The following is a 12,484-nucleotide window of genomic DNA, read 5'->3' as shown; positions in this document are numbered from 1 at the left end:
GAGAGCTGAGCTAGCTAGAGAAAGCCTGTCAGTCAATGGCTGACCAAAAACATTCTTCTTCTCCCCTTTTCTGATTCAACTGGGGAAAAAAGCCTTTGTGTAGTGTTAAATGACACTACAAAATTAAGCTGGGCCACCTGGAGAAAATTGAGCTGGGCCACCTGGAGAAAATAGCATAAAAATTCTCTATAAAAAAAAATCAATGAATTATTTTCTTTTTGGCTAGGGATGGAAATTACACATAAACTAGTGTAAGTGATTGGAAACTGGTTCAAATCTGTAATAAAACAGAAGTTCAGTGCATATAAACCTCTTTCAAAATAGCTGAAACCAGTTTAAAATAAACCTGGATGGATACAGTATCAGACTTAACTGATTTAGGTTAAATCAGTTTATTGAACTTCTGTCCCAGATCCTCTCCAGAATCAACTTAACTCACAATCTCCCAGCATCCCAGAATGCTTTGTACCTCCCCTGAAACCTGCCCTTCCTCTACTTGAAGGGTGGGTGGGTTAGCTTTGGCTCAAGCTGTCTGTTCAGGCCAAGCAGGGAGGCGTGCTCTAGCGCCACCCCACCCCCTGCTCCAGCATTTGGCCTGGGCCACTGCAGGCATGTGGCTACATTTCCAGAATCAAAAGTGAATGTCTGTCCACTTGCAATCTATTCATCTTAGATTAACCTGCAAAGATTAAATTGATTCAGCCTTGGGGGTTTTTTTACTGTCTGTACTTAGCCAAAATGGCCAAAACTGGTCTAAGATAAACCTGGATGGATGTAAGCTAGGGACAGACATTCAAAAAGCTTGAGCCTGAATTGATTAAATCTTTTCAGCTTAGTCCAACCTGCCTAGGTTGAATCAGTCTGTAACTGTACAGACATCCCCTTTGGACTGAAAAAATGCAGGCACATGCCTGCAGTGGCTCAGGCTAGAAACCAGGGGACACTAAAGCAGTCCTCCCTACCCTTCCACAGTGCTGAGCTGTGGGGGTGTGGCCAGGCTGTGGCAGGATGCTCTGATTAGGGAGGGGTTCTCCCCCTTCCCTGGTGAGTGAGGGAGCCAGGGATTTACATAGCATTTCATTACACAGCAGGGAGCATTTATCAGCCCATCAGCAAAACAAAAGGATATCTCATTAGTTCAAGCTTTTCTTAAACAACTTGTTCCAAAGAAGGAATGGAGAGACATTACCAGCTACCTTTTGATTAGCTCCAAAAATCGCTAAGCCAAAACTGTCCTGTCTGCCTTTGTCCCATCTCCCACAGCATGGCCTATAGCCAGCATGTGGTATGCTAGCTAATGCTGAGAGGTGTCTGTGTAAGGCAGAGGAGAGGAGGGAATCCATGCTTTAGCAGGAAGTGGTGAGGGGAGTGGGTGGAGTGGGGGGAAGTCAGGCAGATGCCTGCAGTCTTTGCTGGAGCTGCAGCCAGGGAGCAGAGGGGAGTTGCCAGTTCAGCTCTCTTGAGCAGAGAGCCCTGTCCAGCCCAGAGAGCATTCCAGGATGCTGGGGGACTCTGATTTAATGTAAACCAGGAAGGGGTCTGGAACATAAACTGGTTCAACCCAAATCAGTTAAGTTTGATACTACATTCAACCAGGTTTATTTCAAACCAGTTTCAGCCATTTATAAACTGGTTTATGTGCACTGAACATACGTTCTATTACAGGTTTAAACCAGTTTCTGATCACTTAAACTGGTTTATATGTAATGTCTGTCCCTAGCTATAACATCAGACTTAACTGATTTAAGTTATCCAAGTAGGGAGGTGTGTTCTAGCATCCCCTAGCTTCTGGCCTGGGCGCCTGTAGGCATGTCGCTACATTTCTGGAATCAAACGTGTTTACTTGCTTATTGGTTCAATCTACACAGCTTAAACTAACCTGCAAAGATTGACTCAATTCAGCCTTCAGCTTTTTAACTCTCCAAACTTAGCCATGAGGAATTTTCAACTATGAAATTTAACTGTGTTTGTATAGGAGGTAGAAGATGGCAAGAAGGGTATTTCATGGTGAAAGAATAAATTAAGAGTTGTTGCACAGTTTTGAACCACTGACTCACAGAGCTTCTCAAAATAATGGATGATCTAACATGCATGTGGGTTATCACACTTCAAGACAACAGAATGGGCTAAATCCATTGCTGATTGAGTTGATCTGAGAACTGAGAATGTAGACAATGTTGTTCTAGATTAAAAGAATATTCATGATAATTTGAGGATCTGTGTTCCCAGATGAATGACTAATCTCTATTAAAGTCCAGAGAAACTGAGCATGAATCCAAGGGCAGGATTTAGTCCTTAACTCAGAATTTTAATGCCTTGTCTCTATGATAGTTTGTTTGACGACAGCCAACTCTATTGGTAATTGAGGAGAAACAGGGAGACAAATAGAAAGAGATACCAAGAGAAGACATTTAGTTTTCTAAATGTTTTCAGTTCCAATGTTAATTCAACTGGAGTTGGAGTGGGGAGCCTCCAGAAATATATATAAAACTAGGAACATTGGGATGCTAAAATGAGACATTTTTCCTGTTCTTCATCTAACTTCTTAGTTCTCCTATTTCCTGTTGGATTACTTACCCGTCTCCAGTTGTTCCTTTCACTTTCTGCATAAAACATGATTTGAAAATGGGCTTGCTGCAATGGCCCAATGGCCTGCAGCATTTAGAAACACCTGCCCGGTTAATCTTATTACATGTCATGTCTAAAGACAACAAGGAGCAGCAATTTGACTCAAGTCACGTCAACAATATTCTGCCAAAAACGGCCATTTCCAACTCCAGGTTATGGAGCTGTGGGCTGTTTGCCAGAAAAATGCAATAAAAAGTAGGAAATGACATACACAAATAAAATTCACTTACCTAAAAGCTTTGCATGTCATGTCTTTTTTTGCTTTTTTCCTATCCATTGCTTTGCTTCAACCTCTTGTCTCTCTTCTCATTCCATTTCCCTTTCCATTTTTGCCCTTTTCCCTCATGTTCTAGTTTTTCTCCTTTTTGGCTCTCTATGTCTATCTCTTTATGTTTGCTGAAAAGTAATACTCTTTTTTCTCCCTTACAGGCTAGCCTAGTGTTCTGCTCTTTTTTCACTGTTTCTGCTTCCTCTCACCTTTCTTTCCCCCTGTTCTCACCCTAGCCTAATCCTGGCCTTTCCATAGCAATCAGTCCCTCACTCTAGGCATTACTAAAATCTTGTTTAGAATCATAGAAAAATCGTAGAATCATAGAGAATCAGGTGCTCATCTAGACCTGGGATGCTCAATCTCTAGCCTGTGGGCCAAATGCGGCCTGAAGAGCTATCACATTTCACTTGCAGAGCTCCCCAGAGGTCAGGAAATTTGGTGGCTGGGGACCAGTGGCCATTAATATGATTACCCTCCCTGCTGCCAAATTCCCAAACCCCAAGCCTCATGTGGCTGGTCAGGGACAGGCCAAATCACACCCCCTTCCCTCCTTATGGGGCCAGATTGGGGTCTGACCATGCCCCATTCCTCCCACAAACCTGGGCCATATTCCCTTCCCTTCTATTGAGGCTAGGCCTTGCCCTCTTCCCTCCCTCCCTCTGGGGCTGGGCTGGGGCCTGGCCATGTCCCCTCCCACCCAACCTCCCCATGGGACCAGGTCATGCACCCTTCCCTCTCCATAAGGCTGGGTTGGAGCCTAGCCATACCCACTTCCCTCTCCATGGGGCCAAGTCAATCTTCTTTTCTTGTGGAGCTGCATTGGGGTGGGGCTTCATTGAGGCCAGCCTTCCCCCTGACCATCTCTGGAGCCAGATGGTGGCCACAATGCTTGTCTAAGCACTGGATTGAGAATACCAGCTCCAGCCTGTGGACAAACTGGGCACTGCCAATCTGGCCTATTTGGCAAAAAGGTTGAGGACCACTGATCTAGTCCAACTGCCTCTCAAAGCAGGGCCAGACCCAACTATATCATCTCAGCCAAACCTTTGTCTAGTTGGGTCTTAAAAACCTCTAAGAATGGAAAGTCCACAACCTCTCCTGGGAGCCTGTTTCAGTGCTTTACTACCCTTCTACTGAGAAAGTTTTTCTGATATTGTGATGGAGCAGTCCTGGTAAAAGGGTCTGCTCACTGCCGCGGTGTGGTGAAGTTTGGGGCTGGGGTCTGAGCTCTGGCTCAGTGGAGCCCATCCAAGGCTGGGATCAAACTAGATTTACCTGCAGAGATGAAGCAGACTGACAGGAATCATTGGACTCCACTGATGCAGCACTTTATAAACTCTTGCGGCTGGGTGGGCGCCCAGCGGATGATGTCAAAATGAAGCAATGAAATGGGACATTTAAAACAGAGCCAGAACCAGCACAGGAGGGTGACAGTGGGACAGGGAATGCCAGTAGGACCCCAGAAGGCTCATACTTTGCCAGTAGGAGCCTGGCAGCCTCCTTCTGAGAGGAGCCCTGGGTGGAAGAGCCAAGGCAAAGAAGGATCAGGAAGGCCATAGTGAAACCAGGGAAGGAAAAGGATCTACAGAGAAGCCAAAACTGAAAATGGGTAAACACAGTTACCAGTTTTGATTATTTCATTTTGTGAGATAATGACACTTTGGGGCAGTTGAGCTATTGGTCCCTGACGTCACTAACCAAGGAAACCATGTATACTTGGCAACAGCACAGTTGGCAAATGGATGGGGTGTAGGGGAGGTGAAGACCTAGATCAATGGGGTGTCACACTGTGAGTAACCCATGGGACACCATTGACTCCTCTAAATCTTTATTATAATAACTAAGGCATGGCAGGAGAGTGAGCAGTGTCCTTCTCGCGGGGAGTTACACCCTTCACAGGGAGCAGCCCCGTCACGGATATCTAACCTAAACTTCCTTTGCTGCACTTAAGACCATTGCTCCTTGTTCTGTCATCTGCCACCACTGAGAACAGTCTAGCTCATGCTGTTTGGAAACACCTGTCAGGTAGCTGAAGACTGTTATTAAATATCCCCTCAATATTCTCTTCTCCAGACTATGTAAGCCCAGTTCCTTCAGCCTCTCCTTGGAAGTCATGTTCCCCGGCCCTCCTCTGGATTCTCTGTAATCTCTCCACATCTTTCTGTAGTTGGAGGCCCAAAACTGGACACACTGCTCCAAATGTGGCCTCACCAGTGATGAATAGAGGGGGATAATCACTTCTCTTGATCTGTTGCCATCATTGCTACCAATGCAGCGTGCACTGACAGAGAAAATACTAGAAACTGCTGTATGCAGTTAGCCTTCTCCACAAAGGCACACTGTTGGCTCATATTCAGCTTATTGTCCACTCTAACCCCTGGGTCTTTTTCTGCAGAGCTGCTGTCTAGGCAGTCAGTCTTCAATCTGTACTGGTGCATGGGACTGTTGCATCCTAAGTGAAAGACTTTGCACTTCTCCTTGTTGGATTTCATGAGATTTCTTTAGGTCCAATCCTCCAAGTTGTGTCACTCTGAATTCTAGACATACCCTCCACTGTATTTACCACTGCCCCCCAGCTGCATTGGGAACACCAGCCACTACTGAGTGACACCACTTGTGTCATCCACAAACTTGCTGATGGTGCACTCTATCCTATCTTCCAGATAGTTGACAAAGATGTTGAAGAAAATCAGCCCCAGGACTCACCCCTGGGATACTTCACTTGATATCAGCCACCAACAAGACATCAAGCCATTGATTACAGTTTTTTGAGCCTGACAATCCAGCCAGTTATCCATCCACCTTATAGTCCATTCATCCAATCAACCTGTACCTCTTTAGCTTGCTTGCAAGAATGCTGTGGGAGACTTTATAAAAAATCTTACTGAAGTCAAAGTATAGCACATCCACTGGTCTCCCCACATCCACGGAGCCAGTCATCTTGTCACAGAAGTCAATCAGGTTGGTCAGGCATAACTTTTCCTTGGTGAATCCTTTAAGTCATGTTTCAGTCACACCATTACCGTGCTTTTTCCTATTCCACAGACATCCTTCTGTTTGCTAGCATAGACTGAAATGATCCAGAATGCCATATACATTTGTTGCTGTGTTTTTTAAGTTTTGAAATGACATAGGGTGTCCCTAAGGGCTTCAAGCATGAAGTCTTCAGGGAGGCAGACATGGATAGGGAATCCAGGATAGAATAGGATGTGGACTGGAGTGAGTTGGAGCATTACTCCATTCTTGGAAAGGGCTCCTTTTTCACCACAACTACATTCTCTATTCTGTTGTCGGCATTTGATTTCCAAATGTGAAAAGCATGGATTTTACTGTGGTATGTTGTGAGACTAGTCCACAACCAGAAAGTGTCCTCACCAGATCAGACTCTAACATTGATTATAGTATTTTATTTTCATGGCATAATCCCAATGTCAATAGTACAGAGTGTTAGTGACAACACTTGCTGGTTTAGTTGTTTACATTTTCTTGATATTTTAAACCACTCTGAAGAAGTGTCAATTGATTTGAACGCTTAATATGGGGCTGTAGCTGCTGGATGATGTGACTGCACTACTTCAACCAGTGCAAGTGAGTATTGTGAATCAGTTACTGGATGCTGAAACTGAACACTAGACCAGCCAGGCAACATAAGGGCTTTGAGTCCTCATGTCATAGTTTTGTGTTTAAAGGTACAATAACCCTGTACTTGTGTAAGCTGCTTCTTTCAGACTTTAAGGCACTATACAAAGTATAACACCTTTTTATTATGTTGTTATCCTTAAGCTCATTCTTTTCCATTTGGCATTAGTATACAAAAGATTTAAAGGGAAATCTATCTTTTGGTTATGTTGGGATAATACAGCGAGAGTGATAGAGTAGAGGCCTTAGCATACATTTTCTATGCTAAGAATTGAGAGCCTGAGGGATTAGGCCCAAAGCAAACATATGGAGGATCTGACTAGCTGCTATCTGAGAATTTTCTGCTGTAAACATTATTCCAGAAATAATCTGCTTTTTGTGCTTTTGTTCTTAATACCTTTTTAACAGCACAATTACACATGCCATATCATTTGGACAGGCTTAATTTTTTTTTAATGCATGAGTCACCTTTATGAAATACCATCCACAGTTCAAGCAGCAAAAATTGTTCCCATTTTGGGGGTCTCCATTAGATAAGTTTCTAGAGCATTTCTGTGGAAATATTGTACAATGTGCTTTTTTGCCTGTATGTATATAATTTCCACTTTTAAGTCATTCATTAAATCTCTAGTATTTTCTCTGTCAGCATATGCAAGATACCAGCTGGGAAGATAGAAAATGAACAAAAGTCAGACAAATGTATGATTAGACACATGAAATTAGTTGCATTTATGGAAAACAGACAAATGCTTTAGAATTTGTCAGGAGAGTAATTCCTGGCCATTTAAACCAGGCTATAAGGATGAGTATATCTTCCACTCACTTGAGTTGCCTCTAGAATTCACTGTGCACTTAACGACAGCACCTGCCATTGGTGTCCTCATCCCACGGGTGATTATCCCATGGGTCACCCACTCCACTTCTGTTTAGTCTGTCCCCTGCTTTCAGGAGGTGTTTTTTCTCTCCTCTGATCTGAGCCTCTCAGCCTTCAGGTACCCAACAATTTATATCTTGCTCTCCTAGCAATTATCTTCCTTTGGCTTCCTAAACATACACTCCCTGATACTTCACCCTTCATTCCCATTCTCAATTTCCTGGTTTCCTGGGCATACTTCACACTAAGCCCTTAAAAAGTAGGTGACGATTATTTCTTACTCCCCTGCCTGGGTCCAGGAATATCAAGTAAATCCCAAGATATTTGCCTAGGATGCAAGATAACATAGTGCCCCACTCTACAACCTGCATGATGTGGCTCAGTAATGGCTCTTTGGCTAATCTGGAGCTAGGTGGTTGTATTATTTAGGAAGGAGATGTCCATATCTGTTGGTCATAAAATTACCACAGCATAGTGGTGATCAATGTATAAGATAAATGTGACCATATGTCAGATTTTTTTTTTCTTCATAAATAAGACCCTTGTTTACCAAATGTTCAATTTTGGTTATGTCACTATAAAAATCAAGCAGCTGGTAATTCAGGCTTGATTAGCAGGTCTCCAGTTTTGATTAGTAAATTACTGTAGTAATCAAGGTTAATTCTCATTGCAGAGCTATGCCATAGATTTTATTTCGTGCAGAGAAATGGATTTCCTAGCCTGAAGCAGGAATGTTGCAATAAATACTCTAAAAAGATGTAGAAAGAGAAATTAGAAAAAGAAAGCTTCTCAGAGGATATAAAAGTATTGGCAACTAGAACTGCAGTATTGTTTGGGAATGATATGGTTAATTTTGTAGCCATACAAATCCAATCTGCTGTGTTTGTAGAATATTCTGACATAAAATATGCCCAGGTTGCATTGCTAATTCCTTTTACTTTGTGTTTTCTCTGTCTTAAAGGATACGGGTTGCTGACACCAAGTCCTTGTCTTTAATTTTTCCCCTTGATTTCTTGTCTTTTTTTTCTTTTTTTTTTAAAACAAGAAAGTACAGAGCTTTCAGAAAGAAGCCCCAGGAACTGTTGTTCATGTAAAGTCAAATGGTAGGATGAATTCTTACCAAACCAACAAATATCACTGTTTTAAAAACAAATATTTGGCAAAGCTTATCCCACCTCATCTTCAAATACATGTTTGAGCTTTGTGAATAATCTGTCCCTCCCATAAATGGAAAAAAAGACCTCTACAGCAAGTGTTACTAAGGAAGAGGCACAGTGCTCTTCACAACAGTGCTTTTACCGCTGCATATTACTATATCTTTATACTGTGAATCGTCTAATTGTTTCAGTCAGATCAGACAGCCAGGGAGGCGAGACTAGGAAGACAGACAGACCTTATATAAGTTGTTACATTATAAGGATATTATTAGTTTCCAGTCACAAATCTTAACCAGGTTGGATGTGTCACTCATACATTACCTGATTACAAAATGAATTGGAATACACAAATAGTTTATCTCCTCCTACTGCACTTACTATTTGATCTCAGACTGATACGTACAGTGTCCCCAAAGGGGAAGACATGCAAGGTATTCCAATTTTTAAAAATGAGAAAATAAATAGCAGAGGGAAGTTAAAACCGTGAGGGTAAAGATATTTATAATACTCCCCCCCCCCCAATTCAACTATATTTTGTAGGGTGTCTTTATAAAATCTCCTTTATCTAAAGCCAATATGTCCTTTGTAAAGGCTGAGAAAGAGCACAGAATTTACTCATGTATGCTTCAGGCTGGTTTTTCTACTATACCAATGATGCTGCCCTGCTATGAACTTCTATTATGTATGTGGGAACAGGAATTTTCATACAAGACCGAGACCAATGGTCCATCTAAATCTAGTATATTGTCTCTGACGGTAGCAAGCAGAAAAATGCTTCAGAAGGTTTCTTCCTAACACTGGAAAGTAAGTGGTTGTCTTATTGCCCGAAGCAGAGGAGATTTATATCCCTTACACATTTTTCTCCTATGTAATGTAACTGTGGATACTTAACATTTGGCCTTACCTAGATGGCCCATTTATGGGGGAGGAAACCCGCCCAATGAATTGGCTAGGTCTTGGCAGAAAATGCAAACTGGCTTGAATTATACATCCTTATTTAAAGCTAAGCTGTGGCCAAAACAGAGTAAGTGTGAGGGAAAACTAGATACATACACACATCAAGTTTACAGGGCATCTCAAGGACCTACCTAACTCTTCATTCATCAATAATTTGGGGAAATTTGCAGTAGAAAAATAAAAAGGAAAACATATTGGCAGGGAGAATGCACTGAACTCAAATTAAAAGCAGGAAAAACCAAATGTGATTCCTTCTGGGCATGTGTACACATGCACATTTAATGAGCATTAGCCCTATTTGAGGCACATTAAGGGCATGGGTCTGCATGTGTGCACCCTTAAGACACCTTAAAATGGCAATTTAAGGCTATTCAAGGCTAAATTTGCTACCTGCATAAAGCAGGTATCAAATTTATACGCAAATAGCTAAATCGCATTAGCGAACATGTAAATGTGATAATGTGCGTTAGCATGGTGTGTTTCCATTGACTTGAGTCGCAAGTCAGTCCACACACCTGCATTAATGAACATTAACGCATGCACATGTAGACACATGGCTAAATCACCTTCCTGTGCTTTAAGCTAAAGCACATTAAGTTTAGGCACATGTAAAAGCATGTGTAGACACACCCCCTGTGTTCTGTCTAGTCCTTCTAACCGCAAGAAACGTTGTACTTGGGGAGGAAACGAAGGTGAGGACAGTTATATCTTAGGCTCTGGATTATTAGGGAACTTCCACAAAATCCTGGCCCCTCTCCAGTAGTACAGCACAGCTCCTTAAATCTGGCAGATTTTCACACATTTCTTTTGTGCCTGTTTTTCTCTTGGCTTTGGCTTTGCCTTTCTTATCCTCTGCAATTTGCAGAAGAAAATGAGAGGAAGGCTGCAGCTGTCTGCCTTCAAGGAATAGTAAAGGACAGTTTCCTTAACCCGTTTTCCCCCCTCCACCAATTATGATGCAAATATGCTGAAAGAGATTGAGATTCTTCACAGGTTACATTCTTGACCAAACTGTTTATTTCTGAGTGATCTATTCAGATTTTTGTTGGCAGTTTTGGGGATAGGGCTGTAATATTCTCCATACAACATCTGCATCATAGAGTCATTTTGAAAAATTCTGCCCAAGCATAGGAGTACTCATATTAAAATGGGACAGGATTCTGGCCTCCAGGAAGACTGGCTTGTGTGGCTTCAGTGGAACAAAACAGGCCTCAAGCTGGCTTTCTCTGATACATGGGGTCCTTCTAGTCCCACCAAATCCCCAGGGAACATAGAAGCTGGCTATTCTGCCTACACACAATCCTCCCCATAGTATGCTGGGCATGTCAAGGTCATGGCTGTGGGATAGAAGTACAGCCAAAATGTTTCTGCAGTTTTATAATCCCTAGCAAGAAAAGCTATCCACTAAAGGTTGTTTCAGCCCTGTATAATTTAGAGAGGCCCTGAGGCTGCACCATAGATATTTCCTTTGTCCTTAGAAATGCCTGTATCACTGTACAGGATGAAGTGATTAGTAGTATGTTCTGTTGGCTGGTTTGAATACAGATGATACTTTCTAAAAAAATGTGGTCAACTACCACTGAGGTCAATGGTTTAGCCTGAAAGATGGATTATAGGATGTGGCTATAATTGATGCATGCAAAAATCTGCAAAGGGTTTTTTTATATACTATAACTCTAGTTCATTTGTATTACAATATTACCCAGAAGCCCCAGTCCCACTGTGCTGGGCAAGGTCCAGACACATAACAAAAGAAGACAGTCCTTGCCTAAAAGGGACGTCAATATAGGATCATGGACCCATGAACGGAGAGCTAAAGTCAGAGTCATAAACCTGAAACAACTCATACAGTGGCAGCTGCGTACAAATGAGTAGGCTGTGCATTTGAAAGCACAACAAATGAGCAGGCTGTACATTAAAATGCAGGCATGCGAAAGCAGAAGAAAATAGTCCTCAATTCACTCGGGAGTAAATTTGTCACAGTTGGGGTGGAGCTACATTGCTTTTGCTTCTCGGGGTTAGGCCCCTGTGCTTGCAGCTTTTTATTTGATCAGGACAGCTTGACTTTCTATGTGTTACCCTGTTCATGTGTCCATAGGGTTAGTATGTAATGCAACAAGAAACAACAGGTTAGTATAGCAAACAGATGGACAGAGGGGCAGAAATGACAAGGTAAGCAGGAGATAATTACAATCAGTATATGCTCACAGCATATTGGCTGCTTAACTGCAGTCCATTTTTTAAGGTATAGGGCCACTCTAAGGAGGGAATGGAAGAAAAATAACTGTGATGGTGCTGTGGATTTTGATGGTAATTTTTTTTTGCCAAAGAGGAGCACTAAAGGAGAAAGCATGAAAATGCTTGATTCATAATTTGACAAACGGTGTGAAGTCTATTGTCATTAGGAAAGTGGGAGAAGAAGGTTTACTGATAAGTAAGTAGGGTAGGGATAGGCCAGGAAGAACCTTAAGAATAAAGGCTCATCATTTTGTTTTGCTACAATAGGGAAGGAGGAGCCAATGGAGGACTGTTTAGGGGGGATGAGTTGGATGAAGTGATGACTATGGAAATTTACCTTCACAGCATGTTTTGACAGAAATAGCTCAAAGTCAAAGGAGAAGGCTGCTGTAGTTAAGACACAGGATGCTAAAGGCCTATGGCCAAATCTTACTGTACTGGCAGAAAGCCATGAAATTTAGACATAGCTTCAATACATGAAGCTAGAGAGAGTACTCAGAAAAAAACTGGGCATTGTAACTAAAGAAAAATTTAAAAATATAACAGTTGAACTTTCAATTTTCTATTTTGAAATTGGAAGAATCTGCTGGTTTGAGAGTTACTACCTGAGCTTAAAAGGAGGGATACTTTTGGAGCTGTTTATAAGTAACCAAACAGAATAAACTTTTGTGTTTGAGCACTATACCTGTTATTCTAAAAACAAATATGGGGGTGACAATG

The sequence above is a fragment of the Gavialis gangeticus genome, unplaced genomic scaffold (assembly GCF_001723915.1).
Source record: "Gavialis gangeticus isolate Ggan-Ray unplaced genomic scaffold, GavGan_comp1, whole genome shotgun sequence".
Lineage (NCBI taxonomy): Eukaryota > Metazoa > Chordata > Crocodylia > Gavialidae > Gavialis > Gavialis gangeticus.
This window is presented reverse-complemented; position numbering follows the sequence as displayed.